Genomic DNA, 8,356 nt, shown 5'->3' with positions numbered 1-8,356 from the left:
TAATATTGATGCCTTTAAAAACATTCTGTTGTCAAGAAATTATATAACAATGGACCTGGCCTCTCTTAGGGTATGGAATCAGCAAGCAATCATCAAAGAATCAAGCTGAGTTAGCGCCACGGACACTGCTTGAAATTTGGCCTGTCCCATTGATTCCATGGGATTTCTCAAGCACAATCCACCATCTGCCCAAAGATATGGTATGTAAGTGATGGTCTAGGATAAGATAACAGTTTCAAAAATTTTTGTAGACCCAAGAATGGCTGGAGAGAATCTGGGTGTTATGTACAAATTATGGACAGGATTTCTTAGCAGCCAGAAAGCATCTGCAGACTGGAGCTGTATATCCCATTGTCTCCTTGAAGTAAGCAAGATTATTAGGCCTCTTTCATCAAAATGTTGTGTATGGCTGTGTCTGCAGCTTTGTAACCTCATACACAGCAGGCTGTAAGGCAGGCTAGCCTTTGCTCCCTATGAGCATTATTGAGCCTTGGGCCATCATTGGTTTACTAGTGCATCTTTCTTGGGTTATCTTTGGTAGGTACTACTAACCACTGCATTTTGGGAACGCTCCATAATATGTACTAAGACAATTGTTTAAATATCCTTTTAAATGGTCATTTAGATGCTTACTATTATTGTTGAGGCTTTCATCAGATTAATGTCAAGACCTGATTCTTAATTTGCTGACTAATATATCTGAATCCAGAGGTGTAATTTTTATGGTATTCACTTTATCTGTCATAAAGTCACCGGGAGTTTTCTGGATTTTTACTGAAAAAAAATGACATAAAATTAGATATTAGATAAATTCTTTAAGAGGAAAAAAACACCAAACAGTAATATGTTGATATGTAATGGCGTCCTCAGCAAAAGCCTTTGGTTGATACTTCAAATCTTTATATACTGCCGGCAAATAAAAATGGAAAAGACGGATTTTGTTGATAACTTCTTTTAAAGCCATGAAGTTGATAGCCCCACTGAAACCTATTAATCCCATAAGAGAAGTATTAAATTTATCTTTTGTTTTTTTTTCCTTCAAGGGCTTACTGATGTTGTCTCCTTGGAGTAAGTGATAAGCCTCTTTGTAGAAAACACAACATCCAGCCTCATCTTTGCTTCATGCTTAGATGTTTTCAAGGTGGGTTGAAATATTCTGCTGTTCCATAATTACTTTAATCTGAAAACAGAGCTCAAAGAAATATGGAAGATGGGTAAAACAAGCACAGATACAATGTATATTAAATGTACCCTGTAGGACTGAAATAAAAGTATGTGATGCATTTTATTTGATTGTCCTTGGTATTAGGTAGTTAGCCAGATATATTACTGTAGTCTAGTTTCCACCATTTTTAAAACTTACTTTCATGATCATCACTAGAGATGAGTGAGTACTAAAATGCGCGGGTCCTCAATACTCTAGACAAATATTTCCCGATGCTCAGGTGCATGTTTCGAGTAACGAACCCCATTGAAGTCAATGGGAAACTTGAGTATTTTCGAGGGGACCAAAGCTCTGCCCAGGGAAGGCTGCGTGAAAACCTGGAAACCTCAGAAAATGATGGAAACAACACGTAATTAGACAGGAAACAGCAGGGGCAGCATGCATGGACGCCTCTGGGGCTGGCTAACTGCAACATTACTCCACATTATTGGCTCCCGGCTCTTTCCCCCATGTTCCTGTACCTCCTCCCTCGCTCTGAATTCTGTTCATTGTCGGGCCAGTTATCTCCTGAGTTGATTGATGTCTATCAAGGGTCAAAGTACAGCCTTAGACACACTGATGCAGTAGCTGTACTTCGCTGATCCCTGTCTCTCTCACCACGTGCTCATGACGCAGCACAGTGAGGATAGGTATAGCTGAACTACAGATCCCATCCAGCCAAGAGAATGTCAGCAACAGGACAAATTGACTACTGACAGCAGATTTGGGGGTAGTTGTATGGAGTATGTTTGTAACTGGTGCTTTTTTTTTTTTTTTTTTTTTTTTTAAGGCACCACGTGCACAGAACACAGCACAGTGAGGATAGGTATAGCTGAACTAAAGATCCCAGCCAGCCAAGGTAATGTCAGCAACAGGAGAAATTTACTACTGACAGCTGCACTACAACTCCAAGCCAGCAGCCAAGAGTAGCAAAAAAAAAGCCCTTAAGATGACTGTTGGGTTCTTTGTGTCGTATTTCTAACCGCACACTAATTCCCCGCCTAACACTTTCCCTGACAGACAGCAGCTCTCTCCCTATGCTCATCTAGCCTGCGTCTGAAGTGAGCATCGTGGGACCTGATTCTTACAGTATATGCCCAGGTCATCTGATCTGGCCAGTCAATCGCTGCTAACGACATGAAGTGTTCCCACTTGATCCTACGAGCTCCCAAAGACTCTCCTGCATGATGATTGGCTGAAAAAAGCCGCTAAACATGCAGGAAGAGGAAGATGCCATTGTCTCAAATATTGCGAGATGCTTGTCCGAGCAACAAGCACCATCGAGTACCCTAATACTCGAATGAGAACCAAGCTCGGATGAGCATGTTCGCTCACTCTAATCATCACCCTTCTCATTCTAATTTTTTTTTTACCCTGTTGCTTTGTCCTGTTTAATCTGTTGAAGGAGGTGATATACAGCTCTCAAAACTTGATGTTCTGAGTGTCTGGCAGAAGCTCTATGTGAAGCCACTTCTTTTGTTCTTAATCCATCCCAGGATCTTCAGCTGGTGGAGGAGGTTTCCCATGGTCCATTGTTCTGCTCACTAGTTAGTGCAGTCGTGTATGTCATATAACCTCCTCAGGTGAGCAGTTCCATATTTTTGCCCGATCCTATTCTTTCAGAAGGTTTAACGAAACAAGCAAGCACCTCTTATTTTTGCTCTTTTTTCCTACTCTACCTGCTGTTTGTTTTCAGCTTTAGCTTACTGTGAAAAATTTGATTGTATCAAAGTCACTTATTAAAGGGGTACTCCGGGCAAAATGTATTTTTAAATATGTTATTACATAAAGAAAGTTATACAAATCTCTAATATACACGAATTATGGGAAATGCATGTATTCTGCTATTTCCCTCGATTCAGTAGATTAGGCAGGCTTTACTTCCTCAAAAAAAAAGTGACGTCACATCTCAAGTCTATCCACCAGCAGGGGCCACATGTACAAGTATAGAAAGGGAATAGACGTCTATTCTCCCTCCCTGTGCTGGTCCCCCCTCCCCCTGCCCGGTCCTATTACAGCTGATGCAGTGGGGTGAGCGCTTCATATCCGACACTCACCACAACTAGCCGCCCGTCTCTCCCCTGCCCGATCTCATTACCCCTTACCTCTTACCCCAGATGTAAGCCGGCCGCCCCGTCCCCTGCACGAGCGCTCACCCGCCGCGGTGAGTGCTCATTCATCTTCTTACATACTGCCCAGATGTAAGCCGGCCGTCCCCTGAGCGAGCGCTCACCCACTGCCTCGTCCCGCCGCATTGAGCGCTCATTCATCTTCTTACATACTGCCCCAGATGTAAGCCGGCCGTCCCATGCACGAGCGCACGAGACGTCTATTCCCTTTCTATACTTGTACATGCGGCCCCCGCTGGTGGATAGACTTGAGACGTGACGTCACTTTTTTTGAGGAAGTAAAGCCTGCCAAATCTACTGAATTGAGGGAAATAGCAGAATACGTGCATTTCCCATAATTAGTGTATATTAGAGATTTGTATAACTTTCTTAATGTAATAACATATTTAAAAAAACATTTTGCCCCGAGTACCCCTTTAAGCTTGTGTCTCAGGAGTGGAGCATTTAGGAAGAGAGAAGGAGACAGTAAACAGTTGTGAAGAGATTGCGTAGTTTAAAAATAGGGCTTATTCCTGTATATATCAACCATGCTAAATATTTGATAACTACATATTTCTGTATAGGATATATGTGATTTATCATTTATCACTGTATATCCATACAGCCCAACAATTAAAGGTCAAATTAGCCAAAAAGGGAAATTACTGTATTCTTAATTTTTTATTTGTATTTTTGGGAAAAAAATATTTGACTTGTCTGTACCTAAGATGGTCCAATCTCTTAGGACCAAAACCCATTGTATTGTTTAAGGTTTTTTTCCCACCCTTGTGTCTTGTGAAATTCAATCACTAGATCTGATGAAGGGAGTTGCATCTCCCAAAATCCATCATTCTTGTATTATAATTATTATTATTGATTTTTTTTCTTTTAATAAAAATCCTCTTATACTACATCCATTCCTTCTTTGGAGTTACTGGGCAGCACTATCCTCATGCTTCAGTTTTTTTCTCTACTACTCACTACTTAAAGGGGTTGGCCACTTTATAGTAAAATAGCTCAGTGTACAATATTAGTAAGTGTGCTCAATGTATATGCTGACAGCAGCTCCCTGTGTACCTCATAGAGCTAAAATCTGACTCCCCTCCTCCAGGCTGTGCTGCCCTGCTCTGTGGTGTTTTTGTCCATAAAATGGCCGACATGGAGGAGCATGTGACATGGCCCCGCCCCCAGTGTCCACCACACAGCCTGTATATGTCTATGGAGGACACAGGGGACAGGGCATGGTCACATGCCCCTCCATGTCAGCCATTTTATGGACTGAAACAAAACAAAGCAGGGCACCACAGCCTGGTGAAGGGGAGTCTGATTTTAGCTTTATGAGGTACACAGGGAGCTGCTGTCAGTATATACATTGAGCACACTTACTAATACTTTGTACTGACCTATTTTACTATAAAGTGGCCAACCCCTTTAATTTGTTGGGCCCCAAAATCATGGGAGCATCCGGGGTATCTAACCTCCCAGGCCAGCATCCCTGTCCAGGACAAAGACACTTCTTATTGGGGAGACACAAATAAAAACCAATGGGCAAAAAGATAAGAATCGACCTTTAGCTCTGGGGGTTCATCAGGTAACGACACCCCCAAACTGTATCTGTAGTATCTGTTCTTATCAGTTTAATATCTGATATGTTCCCTATCTGGGGACCATATATTAAATGGATTTAAACAGGGAGACGAAAAACGACCTTGCTCTGTCCTCTCCAGGCATGGACCTGATATTGCGGTGCTTCTAGGTTCAGTGCACCAGAAAATAAAAAGTAAAATAAAATAATAATAATAATAATAATAATAATAATAATAATAATAATGATACATATTGGTTATCAAAAATGTTGGGATAACTACACACATACAAAAACTTTTAACAATTATTCCAAAATATTTATATTATTTTATTTTGGTCTCTTAAACCTTTAATGACGGAACCAGTTTTCAATTTTGCACTTTCGTTTTTTCCTCGTGTTTAAAAGGACATAGTGCGTGCATATTTTCATCTACAGACCCACATGAGCCATTATTTTTTGCGACACCAATTATACTTTGCAATTACAGACTTCATTTTTCCATAAAATATTCTGCGAAACCAGAAAAAAATTATTTGTGCAGTGAAACTGAAAAAAAAGGTGGATTTCTTTTTATGTTTAGGGGCTTCGTGTTTACGCCATTCGCCCTATGATAAAACTGATATATTATCTATGTTCCTCAAGTCACTACAATTACAACTATATGTAACTTGCATGACTTTTATTTTATTTGATGGCTTTTAAAAAATAAAAACCTTTTTAAAAAAAACTAAAAGTCTTTAAAATTGCTTTTATTGTTTGATCCATGGGGCTGTGTGAGATAACAAAAACGCTCAATTTTGCACTTTGGCGGGTTTTTGCGCTTACGCCGTTTACTGTGCAAGATCAGGAAGATTACGCACACGGCGATACCAAATATATATATTTTTTTTTTTTATTTATAAAATGGGAAATGGGGGGTTATTTCAAATTTTATTAGGGGAGGGGATTTTTTATTAATAAAAACACTTTTAAAAACTTTTTTTGTCCACAGTAATTATAAGCTCTGATTGAGATCAATTCTGTGTATATAATAGAGCAATGATCTATCAGATCACTGCTCTATTATTGTGGTCTGCAGCAGACCAGATACACTGATTGCCGAGCCGGGATCAGTGTAATTCAGATGCTGAGCCCCAGCCGGCTCAGTAGCAGGGATCTCCCCTCTGCAATCGCATCACGGGGGGAGGGGGGATACCACCACTAGACATCAGGAATAGGGGAGCAAGCACTGTTTAAATGAAGCTGTAAGCTTTGACAGCTACATTTAAATAGTTAATTAGCCGGGAGCAGCGATCGGCTAATATCCGCGGTCCTCGGCTGCACATAGCAACCGGGAACCACGGGCTGCAGAGAGGGCTTGCACCGGGAGCCCTCTCTGTTTACCCTCAACGGCGCATGACAGGTATACTTGTCATATGTTGTTAAGAGGTTAAAATAAATAAATAGAATTATAACATGCTTTATAACATGCTTCAATGCCAAACTACCCACTATATTATCATATAGCCCATGAGAATTCTACGAATTGTCAAAATTGTTCCAACTATACTGTATATATGCAATGAGTAGGCGGACAGTGTGATATATATGACTGTAACTAAAGTGGTATTCAATATATCAAAATGACTAAAAGTCAAACTTAGAGCAATTGTCACCATAGTGTTTGTTATATTCTTTTATGTGCTATGTCTGACGACTAAATCATAAAGTAACAGCATTGGTGGGCGTGTTACACCACTACTCTGTTAAAAGAGGCTTTTAAAGAATTGTCTTTAGAACTGTCAAGCCAGGTATTACAAAAGCAGATTTCATGCTTTAACTTTCTTGAGAAACGGGTTTTAAAGAAAATAAACTGTTTCTATTTATTCCTATAAATGAACAAATAATCCATCCGTCAGGTGAGACAGGTATAAAGTCGTATTCTAAAACATTCATGTTTTATAGGTGCACTAAACTTTCTCATAGAAGTTTTGCTACTCTTAAGAATATTAGAAAGTAGCATTTTACCTGAGAATTATTGGCACCAATACACTGAAGTCTCACATCACAATAACATTTTTGAAAGCTGTTCTTTTTCCTTTTGAAAAGCACACAGCCAGCCATAAAAAGTATACTGAATGCACTAAATCCACTTGGCAATAACTATGTTCACCTTTGGTAGTTCTTAGAACCAAAGTGTTGCAAATGCATAAATGCACTTCCTTAGGAAACAAACCCAAGTTCTGTTTGAATAGGATACTTTTTCCCTAGCTTTGTGCCTGTATAAGGCTAGTTTACCACAACATTTTTTCTTGTCCATTTATAATTTTTAAAATGACGTCCATTATTCGAGTCCATAATGACGTTCGTTATTTTGAGGGTTGGATGCCCGTCGGTGCAATAGCAGCTGCTGGTACATAATTCTAGCTTAGGTGGACTGATTGGCCTTTGGATGTGTCTTTAGTTGAAAAGTCCATTGAATTTAATAGTGAAAACGGAGAAAGGACAGTGAAAAACAAAAACTGTGTATGAATAGTTTGCAAAAAAAAGTCCAAAAACATTGACATGATCGTCATTTTGACATCCTCCCAGATAACGTCTGTCATTTTATAAACTGTGTGTATTGGACGTCCGTCATTAGATTGACTTCAATGCATTGTATTATTTGATATTTGGTAGCATGAAGAATTGGCCAAACTATTAAAACACACATTAAATCAGCTTTTAGCTCTAGTAAAATGAGAAGCTGGAAATGGTTGTGGGCAAAGTTTAAACCAATGCATTTTACACCCTTTGGCAAATCTGGGCCAACACGTCAGTTTTATCATGTGGTACACTGTGTAAAAACGAAACCTCTTAAAATTTGCTAAATGTTTTTTTTCCCCTTTAATTCCACCCAAAATATTTTTTTAAAGAAAGAAATACATAATTGCAAAGTACAAAGTATTGTTCCTGCAAAAAACAAATAAAAAATAAAATAAAAATGAACAAAACCCTGCAGATGGAAAAATAAAAGAGTTATTATAACTCTTAAAAGGTGAAAGGGAAGAAAACAAAATCAAAAATTAAAATTAGGTGTTTCCAAAGGGACCACAATCCACCGTGTCCTGTAATATGATCATGTAAATCTAAGGCTAAAAACGTCTGTTATTGCAGTGATTTAACTGACTGCAATGGTAATGCATTGAAGTTGATGGAAAGACAGACACCCAATTCACACAGTGTATTGAATAATGGACGTTTTTACCAATGTGTCAAAATAATGACCATGATCATTATTTTTGGACGTCTTTTGCAAACATGTTTTTTATTAGTTGTTCACGCACAGTTTTTCTTTTTTTACCATTCTTTCTCCGTTTTTACTATTAAATTCAATGGACTTTTCAATTAATCCACACCCAAATGACAATTACTCCACCTAAACTAAAATAATGTACCAACAGCTGTCACTGCACTAAGGGAAGGCTAGACAGTTAA

At 39.0% G+C, this 8,356-nt stretch overlaps 1 pseudogene; it reads left to right on the top strand.

Moving 5' to 3' along the window:
* The first annotated feature begins 4,882 nt into the window (after nt 1–4,882).
* Nucleotides 4,883–5,084, top strand: LOC138787686 (U2 spliceosomal RNA; annotated as a pseudogene).
* Nucleotides 5,085–8,356: the final 3,272 nt, after the last annotated feature.

This window comes from Dendropsophus ebraccatus, chromosome 3 (genome assembly GCF_027789765.1).
Source record: "Dendropsophus ebraccatus isolate aDenEbr1 chromosome 3, aDenEbr1.pat, whole genome shotgun sequence".
In the NCBI taxonomy this organism is placed as follows: Eukaryota; Metazoa; Chordata; class Amphibia; order Anura; family Hylidae; genus Dendropsophus; species Dendropsophus ebraccatus.
The sequence above is the reverse complement of the archived record's forward strand: the minus strand, read 5'-3'. Positions and strand labels throughout refer to the sequence as shown.